At 40.6% G+C, this 17,807-nt stretch overlaps 1 pseudogene; it reads right to left on the bottom strand.

Moving 5' to 3' along the window:
• LOC149195852 (auxin response factor 19 pseudogene) overlaps positions 1-15,371 on the bottom strand; it is a 55,976-nt pseudogene extending 40,605 nt beyond the window's left edge.
• Between the last annotated feature and the right edge of the window lie 2,436 nt (positions 15,372-17,807).

The following is a 17,807-nucleotide window of genomic DNA, read 5'->3' as shown; positions in this document are numbered from 1 at the left end:
TGTATGTGGATGATATGTTGCTGGTTGGAAATGACAAAGAAATTATCCAATATTTGAAGACCCAATTGACCTCCAAATTTGAAATGAAAGATCTTGGTGTTGCAAACTATATTTTGGGCATGGAAATTAAAAGAGATAGGGCAAAGAGGAAGCTCTAGTTAAACCAGAGGAAGTATGTCGAGACAATACTGCAGAGGTTTAATATGCAGGAAAGTAAATCGATGAATGTTCCTATTCCTGTAGGTGTGAGGTTATCTGCTAAACAACAGTGAAGCGAGGTTTTAGGTATTTGCATGGCACTAGTGATTATGGTTTGTGCTACCAAGGAAGACTAGGATTGGATAGAATGTTGGATATTCGTGGCTTTGTTGATGCAGACTGGGCTGGAGATCTGGATCAGAGAAGATCTACAAGTGGGTATGTGTTTAACCTATTTAGAGGTGCAGTCAGTTGGATGAGTAAGAAACAATCTATAGTGGCACTATCAAATATAAAGGCAGAATACATGGCAGCCACTCATGCAAGCAAGGAAGCAGTTTGGTTGCAGAGATTGTGTTCACGTATGGGGTTAGTACAGGGAGCTATAAGGATAGACTCTGACAGCCAAAGTGCAATTTTCTTGGAAAAGAACCCTGCTTACCATTCAAAGACAAAGCACATTGATGTTCAATATCACTTTGTGAGGGATATGATAAAAGACAAAAAGGTGTTGTTGGTAAAGGTGGAAACTTTGAAGAATACTGCAGATGCATTGAAAAAATATGTGAGCTTTGAGAAGTTATCTTGGTGTAGAGAGACAATGAGTGTTTCAGGGCTGGAAGAATGACTAAGCTCTCTTGTGGCCCACTGTGGAAAGAAAACAACAAGTGGGAGAATGTTGGGTTGTGTTATATTCTTTCCACGACTAGCCCACATAGTTAACTGGGGGGTTAGAGGGGTGGCAGAGCCCCCCTTCGTTGCGCCGATTGTGTAGCAGGGGGGGTTCACAGGGGGTTTGAGGCATAGCCATAACCCCACTTTATGGGGTCCGGGGCAGCACCCCGGAAAATTTTGGTTTTGGACCTTATGTTAGGTTGGGCAGACCCACCTATGGTTTTGTGCATGATTTTTGCACATGTTTTTGGACATGATGGTTTTTAGTCCATGGTATTGGATGTGATGGTTTTCGGTCCATGGTATTGGATGCTCCAGCATGTATAAATATGTATTATAACATTGAAAGGAACATAATGAAAAATCAAGCTGGTAGTCCCGGTTTTGGGATCCGGGGGAAAATCTCTGTGTATATGTGTTTTATGTTTTATGCTCTCACATTGTTTATTTTCTGTGTTTTAGAATTCTTATCCAGGTAATTTCTATACGGGGTTAAAACCTACAAACTTAGAGAGCTTGTGAATTGGATAAGCTTTGGCATTGAGATTGCTTATGATTTGGAGATTGAATTTTCTGGGTGCTAGGATTGTTCTAGAGAGAACAAGCATTGTAATTTCATCTTGGTTTTCCAGATTAATACAAAACAGATAGTGTGGTTTTGAGTTGTGGCTTTCCCTAGATATTTATTGTGTTATGTGCCTTTGATTCTCTTCTTCTATTGATTATTGTTTGCTCGATTTTTATGGGCTTCTACTGTAAAGAGTAGAAGTATATTCTTGTCTCTTGTTTTAGTAGATTACATGAGCTTGTGAATCTACACGTTTTTTTACATGGTATCAAAGCAATATTGTTTTTTAGACAGAGAGTTTGCAAAGAATATCTGAGAATTTCTGTGAAAATTTTTTAGAAACAAAATGCAGATTTGGATTCCTTGGGAAAGGATACCCAAATTCAAAAAACAAATCGGCCAAATCGAAGTTCGGAAGAGGGAGATATCGTTTATTTAAAATCACCTCTCTAGAGGATATTTTGAAGTTTTGAGTTTCTGGGTTACAGGTGAAAGTCGAATTTGCAATACATACTTCAGGATCGACAGATGACGTTCCATGGGTTGAGGCTTGAGTATGCCTTGGAAGGCAGCTCAAATTTTATAGCCTGGAGGGACAGGATGGAAGTTGTGCTAGAAGATAATGGCTTGAAGGAATTCATTAATCAAGAAGTCCCCAAGCCAATAGCTATGGATGCATAGAACTTGGTCGAATGGAAGAAGTGTGTGGTGAAGGCAAGGCGGATAATCCTTGAGTTCGAGACCACATTGTCTCAAGTCTCCATGGCAAGGAAACTCCACATGCTATGTGGAAAACATTGATGGACTTGTATCAGAATGGCAGTGATCAAAGGAAGTTGGCATTTAAGGATAAAATTCGTAAAATCAAGATGGAGAAAGGAGAGACGATTCCAAAGTACTTGACCAAGTTCACTCAATGTCGGGATGAACTTGGAAGTGTTGGAATCATAGTTGTCGAGGAGGATATGGTGAGCCTTTCTCTTCTTGGACTCCCAAAGAGTTGGCATAATTATCAGGACTTTGTCGATGGTTGGGAGAAGCTGCCAGATTGGGAACAACTGTGGTTGGATTTGATGCACGATGAGATCAGGAGGAACAATAAGGATGGCTCTTCATCAAAGACTAATGATGGAGAGATATGTGCCTTCGTGAATAAGGAAAGGAAGGGGAAAGGTAAAATTTCTCGTTCCATATCAGATTCTTATCATGGAGGTAATAAAAAGGATATGACAGAAGTTAAATGCTTTCATTATGACAAGATGGGTCACTTTGCTACAAACTGTCCATTGAAGAAGTCCAAGGAGAAGTCCTCAAGAGGAGCAGCAGGTGAGGCTTATCCTCCCAATTCGCATTGGGATTTTCCCTCATTGCATGCATGGTGTCTTCAATGATGGGAAGTGTCTGGTACTTCGACAGTGGACCTTGTTTCGACATGACTGGTGACAAAGAGTTATTCAGTGAACTGGAGGAGAAAGATCTCAAGATGCATATCAAGATAGGTGATGATGGTAAGTATAGTGTTACTGGTGTGGGCACTATTATTTTTCAGAGGGAGCATGCGGCTCCACTCACCTTGAAGAATGTTATGCATGTACTTGGACTAACGAAGAACTTGGTATCCATTGCCATGCTTGAGGATAGAGGCTATGATGTGATCTTTTCGAAAGGAAAGATGTTCCTTCGACACATAGCCACGGGTCAAGTAAACAAGATAGGGATTCGAGTTCAGAATCTCTATAAGATAGAGGTAGATGATTGTGTTTCTTTTAGTTCAAAAGAGGAAAAGAAGTTGAGTAGAGATGTCGGTGAGTTGTGGCATAGGAGATTGGGCCACTTGCATCATGGGGCTTTGAAGATACTACAGAAAATCTCTATCGGTCTTCCCAAAGGTATGCTTGAGCAGGTTGATACATGCAAGGGTTGTACTTTGGGAAAATACACCAAGTCTTTCTTTGGAGATAGAGATAGTCGAGTAGAGTCTATTATGGAGAGAGTCCATTCAAATGTGTGTGGACCATTCTCAATAGTATCCAATGCAAAACACATGTATTATGTTATATTTGTAGATGACTGTTCTCGTAAATGCTGGATATTTTTCATGCAAAGAAAGGATCATACATTCACAAAGTTTTGTGAATTCAAAGCATTGGTCGAGAAAGAGTCAGGCAAGAAGGTTAAAGCTCTACGAAGTGATAACAGTGGAGAAGATGTCTCCAATGAGTTTAAGAACTTCTGTGCAATGGAAGGGATTAAACGAGAGTAGATGGCACCTCATAACCCTCAACATAATGGGGTTGCCGAGAGGAAGAACAGGAGAATAGTAGGGGAATCAAGGGCGAGTTTGCATGATCAGGGCCTACGACTACTCTTGTGGGATGAGGCATGCAACACAATGGTTTATGTTCAAAACTGTAGTCCACATTGGATACTTGAGAGTAAAACACCAGAGGAATCTTATTCCGGTAAGAGGCCAGATGTTGGGCACTTCAGGATTTTTGGGTCATTGGTTTATCACCATGTGACCAAAGATGCACGGGAGAAAATTGAGCCAAGAGTAGATTTGGGGATCTTTGTGGGGTACATTTATACTCGCCACAACTATCGAGTGTACATGCAAACTAGTTGGATGACACTGGTTCACATGGATATCAAGGTTGATGAGGAGAAGGCCATGCGAGTATCCCTTCAGAGGGAGCTTGAGCTACATGCAGATGAGGAGCTTTTAGCTCCTAAGGTTGAGGGGCATCAGATTGATGTGGAGTAGCAAAATTCATAGGTTCAAAGAGTGGAGACATCCACTCAGGAGAGAGGGAAGAAAGCACACTAGAGAGAGGGAAGAAAGCACACTAGAGAGGTTGAAAGATTGTTGGATGATGCATGGGAGAATGTGGGAGCACCCTCTTCTCAACACAGACATAGGAGGTCACCAGAGAGGTACACTGGATACATGGAAATTATGTGTGTGTGTGTTGTGACAGAGCCATCTTCCTTTCAGAAAAGTGTAGCAGCCAATTTGGGTTGATGTGATGGTGGAGGAGTATGAATCCATAGTTCGAAATAGTGTTTGGGATGTGGTCCCAAGATTAGAAGACAAGTCATTTGTGAGCTCCCGTTGGCTTTACAAGGTAAAGCAAGCTACAGAGGGTAGTGTTGAGAAGCATAAGGCCATATTTGTGGCCCATGGATTTCCATAGGTATAGGGGATTGACTATGATGAGACCTTTTCTCCTGTTGCAAGGTACTCATGTATCAGATCTATTTTGGCACAATCTACACAGATGGGTTGGAGTATCCATCAGATGGATGTGAAGACTGCCTTTCTCAATGGCATGATTGAGGAATAGGTGTACATAGAGTAGCCCGAAGGTTTTGAAACCTTAGACCATGAGTCGCAAGTGTGCCAACTCAAGAGAGCGTTGTATGGGCTGAAGCAAGAACCTCGCGCTTCGTACACCAAGATAGATAGCTACTTCACTGGGATGGGCTTCACGAAGAGTGAAGCGGATGCGAACCTGTATCACATAGTGGTGGAAGGTAAGTTTTTTATCATTGTACTTTATGTAGGTGATCTCATACTGACAAGTCATGAGAAGCTCATCAAATCTTGCAAGGAGGATCTTGCAAGAGAGTTTGAGATGAAGGACATGGGGCTCATGCATTACTTTCTTGGCATGGACATATGGCAAGGAGATGGGGAGTTGTCTGTATCTAAAGGCAAGTAAGCCAATGAGATACTCAAGAGATTTCGCATGGAGAGTAGTAAACCCATGGAGACTCCTCTAGCTAGTAACTGGAGGAAGGAGGATGCTACTTCAGGAGAAGTAGTGGAAGCTATTGTTTATGGGCAGCTTGTGGGTCCACTCATCTATTTGGTGAATACATGACCATATATTTGTTATGCAGTTAACCAGCTTATTCAAGCGATGGTTAGGCCTACCAAGCTGTATTGGAAGGTCAAAAAGAATGTAATGAGATACCTTAGAGGCACTACTCAGTTTGGGTTGTGGTATAGACGGATAGAGGGAGTGAAGCTTCAAATTTTCACCAATGAAGATTGGGTTGGGAGTCCATCCGACAAGAAGATCACATCAGGAGGGATCTTTAGTATTGGGTCAGCGACAATTTCTTGGTACAACAGGAAACAGAGATCGGTTGCACTTAGTTTGGCAGAGGCAGAGTACATGGTTGCAAGTCAAGCAAAATGTGAGGCTATCTGGATGAGGAAGTGTTGTGGGGAAAAATGCCTATGCAGGACGATCCTATCCACCTAAGGTGTGACAGTGCCTTAGCAACAAATAGAGACAGCTATTCAAGTATTTCTTCCTTTATGAATTGAGAAAGAAGAGAGATCAATGGACTTACCGATGTCTTCCATTTTTCCCTCGATCTAGATCCTCTTCTCTTTGGGTGTTCACAGCTACTTGCCTCCTCGCTTGCCCAGCTTCAAGAGAACAACTACTTGATTCCTGCGAGATCACAAGAGAACAGCTACTTGCGACAAGAGAACAGCTACTTGCGACAAGAGAAGAACACAACACAAAGACATATATTCATATTCATAAATGATTCAGGATTAGAAATAAATCAAATACACTAATGCAATCATACATCAAGAAAACATCAGCATATAGGAGAAAACAAGATAGCTTTATTGATGAATAACAAGGTTCGGGAAGAGATACAACCCAAAGGGCTCCAATCCAGCACCTCCTTCCCAGCAAATGAAATTCCTATCTTCACCCCCTTCAAAGCATTAAGCACCCAATGATTCAAATCTTAAACTAGCAGCAATTCTTTGCAATCACAACATTTCAGCCTTCAGATCTCATGGAGGAGAGATCCATATATAGATATTTGGAGAGAGGATGAGTCAGCTTGAGATCTGACTAGTATCCTCTCCCTCTGTCAGTTCTTGATTCCACTTGGAGGTTCTTGCTTCCACTTGGAGATTTGGAACCTCATACTCATCACCAGTCGAATTCCCTGAGGCAAGTGTCATTTTGGAAGCTTCTTGAGTTTTGACACCTTGAGGAATGAGCCTGCCACATGTCCACTCTTGCTCAGCGCAGGTAGCCAGTGTTGCCTTTGACATTCAACGCAGGTAGCCAGTGTTGCAATTGACATTCAGCGCAGATGGTCAGTGGAGCCATTGACATGATCCTGATTTGACTTGTTTTGAGTAGTTTTTGGTGGAAAACTTCTGTGAATTGCTATAGTTTGTTAGCCTTGTTCCTCTAGGGGTAGGAACAACATGTTTAGGGACTTTGAATCTCTTATATTATGGACATTTCATGCTCAATGCTGTAAGGCACAAAAATGTCTATAACAGTTGCCCCCTAAAGTATGAGGCTGTTTATCGGGCGAAATGCTTTATCAGGGGGATCCGAAGTTCATTCATTGTCGGGAGGAGACCTGTAATACAATACAATACAATACATTATTTTTCATATTTCTTTCATGATCTAGCTGAGTCGGGCATTCCCATGCTCAGCTTTATAAATTCATTTTCTTGTACATAGAACAGACAATCGTCTGACGGTAGACTGATGATTTTGATGAAATCATCATCCTTTTCTGTAGGATGATTATCTGCTGCAATGCTGTACATGTCAATGTCTTTATTTCCTGAATATATATCGCAGCCCGGATGGATGAAACTAGATCCGGGGTCTTCAATCTCGTCCGATCTTCACTCGATGTACAAGTCGATCCATGTGAGAATTTTCTGAAGTCGAACATGGAAAGACATCGCTTGATTACCAGTGAATGATGTAAACTGTTAACAAGCGCGAGAGGAATCACCGATAAGGATGATGACCCTCAAGGTACTGCAGTACAATTCACGTGGTGTGAATAAAGGACTTGGCGTCGAACACCACGCAAAATCTTTCGGTCGAAGGTCATTGATGTATACCTGTCGCCGGAAGTGAGAAACTTGCCATTGAGGCATGCAAGCTTCAAAGTACTGAAGGGGTTGTTCCTAGATCAACTTCTTGGATAATGAGCTGATGTCGACAAGAAGCGATCCGTCAAAGGAGGGCCTTAATGAATCCCACATCAATGACACGGAACGGAGCTAATGATTTTGATGAGGTGAAAATGATCTGTGACATATGATTCAGGGTGGCGGTCGTGAAAGGATGAAGGATAATGTATGGCAGTGGATGGGACACGGTTGACTCTTCTGAACGACTTCTCTTGAACATATGGCGACACTGATGCGATGGATCGGTAGCATTACCCCAATATGTGGATGGTATGGCGAGACCATGGTGATGGGACCGGTGAATGAAACAACCCAACCCGATTGTGGTACGGAGGAAAAGTGTCATGTTCAAGAGCGACTTGCTACCATCAAAGTTTTCTTGTTTCTCCCAATTTTTCCCCAGTCATTGCTGACCAGTACCTCTTTATTTTTGTCAAGCTTGAGGAGGATAACATATGCTTGTTCTATAACCTGCCCTTCGGGCAAGCCCATCGCTATGTTTTAATGAGCCTAGCGATATGGAAACTCGTTCTCGTCTAAATACAAGTTTGTCGCTATTTAATGTTTTTAACGAGTCTAACGACAAAGATAACTCGGTCCTTTTCAATTTTAGAGAGTCTAAAAAGGTACATAAAGTTAACTCCAAAGTTCCTTTTTCGTCATCTAATCCCTTAAGTCCGAAAAAGTATAAAACAATACAGAAGGGATGGATTTTCGATAGTTTTAACGAGCCGAACCAAACAAGCGCTCGATCTTTTTGTGCAATAATCCCTCAGGTCCAAAAAGATTAAAATCTAGATGAGGGATAGCTCTTTCGGTCGTTTAACGAGCTGGCAGGCCAAAACTCGGCAATCTTTTCATATTTTACGAGTCAGTTGAAAAAAGCTTAAAGAAGACTCGTCTTTTGAGGAACGAGTGATGAACAGGGCAGCAGCAGATTCCAGGTACGGCTTGGAATATTCCAATCATGGCAGTGTCACAAGGATGGCTTAGTGAAATCACTCTTCGCAGCTGTTCCTCAAAATGGGTAAACAATCAAATGGAGGTGAATGATCGGCCAATGGAAAAGTGGAGGTGACGGTGCAAACACGACCAAGGCTTTAATGGCTGATAATTTTACTTTCGCAGTGGTTATTTACCGGGAGGTTCATTTTTTAACGAGCTTAAACATGGGTTAAAACACTTGCTCGATCTTATGTTTATTTTTTAACGAGCATGAACTATGTGCTAAAACTGCTCGGATCTTTGCGTTTATTTTTTAACGAGCATGAACTGTGTGCTAAAACTGCTCGAATATACCAGTCATAAGATAAGAAATGTCTCCTTGAGATTCTATTTTTTATGGAGCTTCACCTCACAAAGCTATGCCCCGCATCCTTCCTTTATGCAAGTTAGGAAACGACTAATCCAAAAAACAGATAAATAACCACTCTTTGCTTGCACTCCAAAAGGTTTGCATGCCCCCAGGTCTAAAGTACAATTTCAAGGCTACCCCTCTGCAAATAAAACATTTGTTTCATCAGGAAAGGCCACCTCTTTCAGGTTACCCAAAGATTGTCTCATTCGCGACAAACAAAACACTTCTTTGGCAGTGTCTACCGAGATAAACAAAGGTGAATGACATCGTCCTGCCAAACACATAACTTTGACAAAAGAATCTTATTCTAGAACAACCCCTCTTCCTAGACGGATGGGGTACGAACTAATCATATTCTCCCGCGGAAATCTACTCTATACCCAAGGTTTTCTCTGCCCGAAGCAGACCAGGATGCATGCCCCCTGGGTTCCAGTTACATATTTCCGAATCACTCGCGCTCATCGGGAAGAAGAACTGGGGGTGGAGGCATTTCTTGCGTGAACAGACCATTTAGGGTTGGTATTTGACTATTTGCGATGCGTGATCCCGGAAATGAAAGTTGGTCTACGAGCTTGACCACTCTTCCTTCGTGTGGAAAACACATTACTCTAAAGAGTGAGGAGACGATGGCTCCCATGCAATATATATAGTCTCGTCCAAGGAGTAGGTTATAATCCAAGGGTCCTTGAACGACCATCACGTTCATTTGAATGGTCTTCCCTCTCAATGTAATAGGTACATTGGGGAGGATCCCTAAAGGTCGACTGGTTCCTTTATCGAAGCCTGATAGATTTCTCATCTCAGGCAAAAGCGCTGGCAAACCAAGCGCTTTCCAAGCAATAGAGGAAAGGATACTCACAGATGCCCCCTCATCAATGATGGTGCCAGCCATAACCATTCTGTATATTTGGACTATAATTCTGAATGGTATGCTTGCTGGCAATCGGGGTCTGCCTAGTTGGTTCCAGTCAAAGGACATAACCAGGTTTCTTGGTGGTGGGACCGAATAGACGGCCGGATATCGCTCTGACGAACTTCCTTCCTGCGATAAATGAATGGGAGGGGTGCCCCCTTGCTCGTCGGAGTCTGTGTTGATGAAAAGAAACTGGATGGTGTCATCCTTCTTCTCTTCAGTGATGGAATCATTCGAAGATGAATCTTCTGAAGGCAATACCGGGTCAACTGTCGTTTCAACCTTTTGACTTTCGTCAGGTACGGATTCAGTAGGTTCATTTTCAATGACTGACGCTTCAGCTGACCACTTGAGCGGGCCAGCTGGATTTTCAACTAACGAGGGACTTGGCACGAGTTTTTTGTATCCAGGAGGAAGTCGTAACGGTGAAACTGGACGATCTTCCAAAACTCTTTTCGCCTCATCTAAGAAGGGACAACGGTGGATGGCGTGATCGCCTTCACACAGTCTGCAGGGAGATCTAGCTCTCCCTCTTTGTCCTTCACTCTCGCTAGTTGACGGTAGACATTCAACATGGCTATCAGAGGTTGATGCTACCGGATTGTGCAATCGAGGGGACCAATCCCTTAGTATCCGGGGAATACAGGGACAATCTCGATGGAAGTGGTCTCCTCTGCATATGACACATGGCGATTTAGGCCCGGTCAGTGTGGTGTGTGGATTTTTTCTAGATGACTCATGTTTGCCCCCAGTCGCCTTTGGCTCCTTCTTCTTCTTCTCTTTCTTCTTCTTCTCCTTCTTCTCCTTAGGAACTTGGCTTTTAGCTTTACCAGTTCCCTCAAGCGAAGAGGAAGGGGGAGAGGAAGAGTTAGAAGAGGTAGAAGGCTGGTGGTTAACTTTAGACTCATCTAGCTGTCGATTCGACTGTTCAGGAATGGTGGTGTTCTGAACTACATTGGTTGAAAAAAGCCAGACAGGTAGGCCAATTGTCAGTCCTGGAAGCGACAATGTGGCCATGTGGGGCGCACCAACATCTCCCCAAGAGGAGAAGGGACTAGGATTTCCACCAAGGGGAAACTCCTTGGTTGGTGTGCTCCATTTTCTCGACCGAAAGATCAACGCAGGAATAGGAGGTGATTTTGTTCCGTTTAAAATAAATTTTAATGACGCTTTTAGACACAACTTGCTTTTTCAGTTTTAAAGAGTCGAGAAAAAGCTAAAGATGACTCTAGTCTCCTTCGATGTTTTAACGAGCCCGAAGTGACAAATGCTCGGATGGACTTTTTCCGTTATAGAGTCTAAAAAAGCCAAAAGGAACTGCTCTGGAGTTCTAGGTAGAGGGTGTGCCAAACTTTTCGCAAAACCGCAGAATACTTTTTTAAGGTACGGGCGGTCAATCTTCCCGAATGTTGTGTTCAGTGCATTGCGAATCGTAGGGCGGCTGACACGGCTTCCTATGGATAAAGGCTTTATTCCTATAGGGGTCTCCCAATATATACGCGACGGTACGTGGGAGCACAATCCGTACTGATACTTATCGCTTCACCGTGGAGGAATCACCCAACCACTCAACGGTAAGATACCAGGTTTTACGATGCCGGAACACGTCTCTAGCCTAGACCTCTATGTTGTGCGTTATGTTACAAAGCGTTGTTAAGTTCATTCAGTTTATTTTAGGTTGATCTTATTTAGCAGTTTGCCTTTATGGATCACCACGAGATGTATGGTACAACTTCCTAAATGCAGTATAAAGATGATAAGCAAGCTTTATATATCTTTTCAACAAATGAAAATCCTAGCTACAAAGGGAAAAGAAAGACACCATCTTTTCTCAATGAGCAATCAGCACACTCTAATGCACTTTTCCTAAATCAAACATGCAAACTATCAAGATGCAATATGCACAATGCAGGTGTTTGTTTTCCGCTTTCTTAGTATTGATGCCTACAAAGAAAGCTTTTTGTACAACTTTGAATTTGCTTTTAAATGACAAATACAAACAAGTTTACTTTTTCCGAAATCAGAGAGGGTAGAAGAGATTACAACACTTAACGACTTCTAAAATGAATACTTGTTTTGACACTTAAAAGAGACAAACTCAAACCACAAACAAAAGCAAATGTATAATCAATCTGCAAACAGCCAATGAACTCTCTCCTAAGATCACAATCAGATCTGAATCAAGGGCTACAGGATGATTATCTCACTCTTGTAAAGGAAAACTATGAACGAAGCCACAAACACATAAAAACATTCATAGTCTTTTTGCACAAAAGGAGGTGGAATGTGAGCAGAGAAAAGGAGTTTTCAGATTAGTACCTATGCTGGTTACAGGCTGCAAAAAACAGAGATCAAAACAGGGCAACAGAGAGCAGAGAACCCCAGCTGCACAAGGCCAAACTGGTTCAGCGCAACCTCAACACTGTGGTTTTGACATTCAGCGCAGGTATCCCTTTCGGGAACTGCGTTGAAATGCAGACTGCCTTCACAGCAGTTGCGCTGAAGGAGAAACTCTCGTTTCTCACTGGGTTCTGGGTCACAGCTGGCTCAATAATCAACGGTTTCAGGCCAAATTAGAAACACAAGCAAGGTATAATCAAAGGGATGCTTTGAGGGGGGTACTAAGATCTATCACAGAGGATCATCAAATCATTTGTGAGTCTATTGTTCAGATCATAGACAAATCCAAAGACTGGATCAAGGCAGCAACTGTCTACTTTTCAATCTGAGAGAAACAGATGCAGTTCAATTGTTGTTGTTGATTCTATGAAACAAACAATGATAGAGACACAAATAAAATGACTAAAACAAATTTCCCCAGCGGAGTCGCCAATTTTTTGTGGGGAAAAATGCCTATGCAGGACGATCCTATCCACCTAAGGTGTGACAGTGCCTTAGCAACAAACAGAGACAACTATTCAAGTATTTCTTCCTTTATGAATTGAGAAAGAAGAGAGATCAATGGACTTACCGATGTCTTTCGTTTGTCCCTCGATCTAGATCCTCTTCTCTTTGGGTGTTCACAGCTACTTGCCTCCTCGCTTGCCCAGCTTCAAGAGAACAGCTACTTGATTCCTGCGAGATCACAAGAGAACAACTACTTGCGACAAGAGAACAGCTACTTGCGACAAGAGAAGAACACAACACAAAGACAGATATTCATATTCATAAATGATTCAGGATTAGAGATAAATCAAATACACTAATGCAATCATGCATCAAGAAAACATCAGCATATAGGAGAAAACAAGATAGCTTTATTGATGAATAACAAGGTTCGGGAAGAGATACAACCCAAAGGGCTCCAATCCAGCACCTCTTTCCCAGCAAATGAAATTCCTATCTTCACCCCCTTCAAAGCATTAAGCACCCAATGATTCAAATCTCAAACTAGCAGCAATTCTTTGCAATCACAACATTCCAACCTTCAGATCTCATGGAGGAGAGATCCATATATAGATATTTGGAGAGAGGATGAGTCAGCTTGAGATCTGACTAGTGTCCTCTCCCTCTGTCAGTTCTTGATTCCACTTGGAGGTTCTTGATTCCACTTGGAGATTTGGAACCTCTTACTCATCACTAGTCGAATTCCCTGAGGCAAGTGTCATTTTGGAAGCTTCCTGGGTTTTGACACCTTGAGGAATGAGCCTGCCACATGTCCACTCTCGCTCAGTGCAGGTAGCCAGTGTTGCCTTTGACATTCAACGCAGGTAGCTAGTGTTGCAGTTGACATTCAGCGCAGATGGTCAGTGGAGCCATTGACATGATCCTGATTTGACTTGTTTTGAGTAGTTTTTGGTGGAGAACTTCTGTGAATTGTTGTAGTTTGTTAGCCTTGTTCCTCTAGGGGTAGGAACAACATGTTTAGGGACTTTGGATCCCTTATATTATGGACATTTCATGCTCAATGCTGTAAGGCACAAAAATGTCTATAACAGGAAGATCCTGGTTGGTTTGTTTGGTTAGAAGATGGACCCGACAATGATTTATTATGATAATCAGAGTTGTATCAAACTCTCTGAAAATCTAGTTTTTCATGATCGGTCCAAGAATATAGATATTATGTATCATCATCTCACAGATTGTGTATTGAGGTAGATCATGTTGTTAGATTACATTCCCATGGAGGAGCAAGATGTTGACATCTTGACAAAGGCATTGCCAATATGTAAATTCAAGTTTCACAGAGACATGATCGGGGTAGTGGATAATCCCTTTCTTGTTGAGAGGGAGTGTTGAGAAATGGAAACAAGAAATTCCAGTTTAATTTGTCCTTGAATTAAACTATGAATTAAAATATAATTCTTTTCTCATAACAATTTGAAAATGATTAATTAAGTTTAATTAACTTTATTAATTTAGGAAATTCAAATTGGAAGTCTTTTAGAAGACATGTATATGTTCTCACTAACTTATAGGAGTTAAGAACGAGTTATGAATAAGTTGTAATTAGTTAACTCAGTTTATTGAGTTAAGTCCAGTTAAATTAGTTCCAAACAGTTTTAGGAACTAATAGTGAGTAAACATGTTAGATGATCCAAAATACAAAATTCGTAGTTCACAAAGTTAGGATAGAATATTTATTTATTTAGAATATTTAATTAAATATTTGAGACATTTAAAAATAGAATATTGTTGTCAAAGATATGACATCTAGAATAATGTCATATCTTAGGCTCCAATTTAGGAGTAGAGTTAGTAGATTGGTTAGAATTGCATTTATTGTAAATGGACACTTGTTAATTTAATAAGTAGTCCATAACTAGAATAGGTTAGGAAATTAAGCTTATATATAGTTCATTCTCCTGATTGCAAGTCTATTGGAGTGTGTGTGTAAACTCTTGCAAAATTATTATGTAATTTATTTTCTGATTAATAAAACTGTGTGTTTGAGGACACTTCTGCCATTATTGTGGTATCGGAGCTTCAATAATGCAGTTGATGTGAGGAGGGGATTCCATCTGTACAAGTTTTTGGAAAACTCCATTGAATTGATTAGCAAATGATTGGTATGAAAATTGTCCAGTTTTTGTTCAAAAGGAAAATAAATTTTATTATTTTATTGATTTTAGATTTTTAAATCTGAAAAATACTTTTTTATTATTATCAAAATTTGTTGTCTTGAATTTATGTTATATGCTCCGCTTCAACACGTTGTTTGCTGATACGAAAAAAAAGGAATCTTCTCACTATGGCCTCAATGGCCTAGAAAGCCTGCAACACATGAATGGTCGTTGAAGGCATGCAAGGGAATTTAGTGGCACCACCAGTAGTCTCTATCTTCACCACTGTTGTAAAATACATGGGGACTTCCAGGATCTATTGCACATTTATGAGTACGCCTATGATGCTTTGCTAGCCGTTTTGTCTCAACCTGACCATTTTCCAGGATATGGGCATGCCATACCTGTCCATCTGCAGCACATGTAACAACATTGTGGTCATCCGTGAAAGGCACAATCCTAGCCTGAAATATGTTACTTCCATAACCGGAAGGAAAACTAAATGCTTTAGTTTTAGCATCCCAATCCCAAAATATGATTTGTTTATCATCAGACCGTGACGCAAGTATATTGCCAGTGGGATTGAAATATAGAGTATTTACACAACCATTATGTGCTTCCAGCTTTGCATAGAGCTCCAGGTGCCGAATGAGGTCCTGAGAACCGCCCATTTGGCGAGCAAAGCCTCTTGGGTGCAATTTCCGAGTCTGGCACTACCATATCTCCTCAACACCGCACTGGTACAATGGTGCACAACATGAGCCATCCAACAAATAGTGTGAGCTAGCTAGCAAGCAGTGTGGAAGCCAACAAGATAGTGTGAGCTAGTCAACAAGCCAGCATGAGCCAGCCAACAAGCAACGTGGAATCCAGCGTGCAGAATTTGAATGCATGTAAGTTGCCAGCCTGAAAGTCGATCGGAAAAATAACAGAACCTGCATGGTGGAAGTTGCCAACCTGAAACTCGATCGGAAAAATACGTTGGAGGATAAGTGAATGAATGCATTAACTATTTTTTTGCTGTGCATACATACTGTGTTTTTGGTGTTGTGTGCTTTCACATTTCAAAAAGGAGACAAGCATTGGTTTTATAAATTATGTGTGTGCTTTCACATTTTTAAAAAGGAGATACCCATTCACTCTATGAATTACCTCCATTCACTTTTTAATTCACGTTTCATAAAGTTCTTTTAAATGAATGAGTTTAAAATAAATTAAAAAGGGATTAATGTTAATGGAGAGATAAGGATTTTTCTATTGTTTGTAATTTGGAGAGATAAGGAATTTTCTATTATTTGTAATAAAATATTTTTGGAGAAATAAGGTGTGTGGGGTTATTTGTAAATGTTTGGGGCAGTAATTTTTGGAATAATAAGGAGATTTTATCTATAATTTTTTATTTGGAGAGATAAGTGTGACATTGTAACTCAAAGTAATTTTTTACTTTGCGGGGGGGTTAGAGTACAATTTTCATAAAGCTTTGCAAGGATTTTATATCAGTCAAATTTTGAAAGATTTCATTGTAAAATTCTTAAGAGAAATTGACTAGAGCCAAGTGCAAAGCTTAGTCATTTTTCTCCTTCAATGACTATATGAGGGTCAAGGCCAAGCCTTGATAGATTGTTTTTGCGTGGGGTGTTTTGTGTGACGTGTTGCTCATCTTTTCTGTGCTTGATTTTTTTTGTGCAAAGCTTCAAACCTACATTGTCCAAGTTAATTAATTTGTTCTCTGATTCTGATAAGCTTGAAGGGGTAAAATCATACAAGACATGGAAACGTCTCATTGAAAGCACTCTAATATATAATGAATTGTGGCAAGACATATGTGATGGAAACATTAAGCCTAATAAACCTACAGATGTAAGTTCACTTGCAAAATGGGAAGTTAAAAATGTTAAGGCACTAGCTCTTATAAAGTCTTCAATTAATGATGAGATGTATATTCATATTGAAAACGCCTCATATGCATGGACTGCTTTGTGCACATTGAAAGATCTATTTGATACACACCCTGAATAAAAAAAGGTTGATCTACAACTTAAGTTGCTTCAACAAAAACTAACTGAAGGAGGAGACGTCCTTGAGTACATCTCCAGGCTTAAAAACATTAAGCAAGAAATAGAAAAAGCCAGATTTCCAACAGTAGATGATAATTTCATGACCACAATTCTAATTGTTGGATTGCCTTATTCTTACACACATTTTTTGGAAACTCTACAAGTGGTCGGAAAGTTAGATAAACTAATGTTTGATGAGCTAAGTGAGATGTTGGCTCAACACGACAAAAATTTTGGGAAGAAAAAACAAGGGGAAGATGTCTTCTTCACAGAGGCCAGCACAAGTAAACCATCAACTGACAATTCTAGAGGAAGAGGACATTTCAATCAACATCCAATAGCACATATTGGACAAGGTTGTGGAAGAAGCCAAAATAGAGGAAACTTTCAAGGAAGAGGAAACAGTCAAGGCAGAGGAAACTTTCAAAATAGAGGAAACTTTCAAGGTAGAGGAAACAGTCAAGGAAGAGGTCAAAGTCAAGGCAGAGGGAAAACTCAAAGTAGAGGTCAAAGCAGAGGAAGAAGACAATATCAAAGAAGAGGCAGAGACTTGAATCAAATTGTTTGTAGAAGATGTAACAAAGTGGGCCATTTTGCAGAAGATTGTAGAACTTCCATTGATAAAATTCCAAAGTTACATCAAAACACAGCTCAATTTTCACTGATCAAGATAATGATGGTTCGGAATATGTCTTCACATCAAACCAAAGATCAAAATAAACAACATTAGTTTCCACTTTCTTTTCAAAGTGATTATGAAGATGCATGAATTTTAGATACAGGAGCAACTCAACACATGACTTTTCGACAAGATTACTTTTGGAACTTCCAACCATGCCACCTTAGTTCAATCTTTCTTGCTGATAATACAAAACATACTCCTTATGGAAAAGGTGTCGTTAAAGTTTATCTTCTTGACATTGGAGAAAGATTGATTTCAAATGTATGGTATGTACCCACCTTTAAAAAGAACTTGTTGTCTTTAGTATCGATCCGACAAGATGGACATCAGGTGGTTATGGAGGATGGCCTAGTTAAAGTTTATTCAAT

This window comes from Pinus tabuliformis, chromosome 2_2 (genome assembly GCF_031772625.1).
Source record: "Pinus tabuliformis cultivar Carrire ecotype Pingquan chromosome 2_2, CPIR1, whole genome shotgun sequence".
Classification (NCBI taxonomy): domain Eukaryota; kingdom Viridiplantae; phylum Streptophyta; class Pinopsida; order Pinales; family Pinaceae; genus Pinus; species Pinus tabuliformis.
The sequence above is the reverse complement of the archived record's forward strand: the minus strand, read 5'-3'. Positions and strand labels throughout refer to the sequence as shown.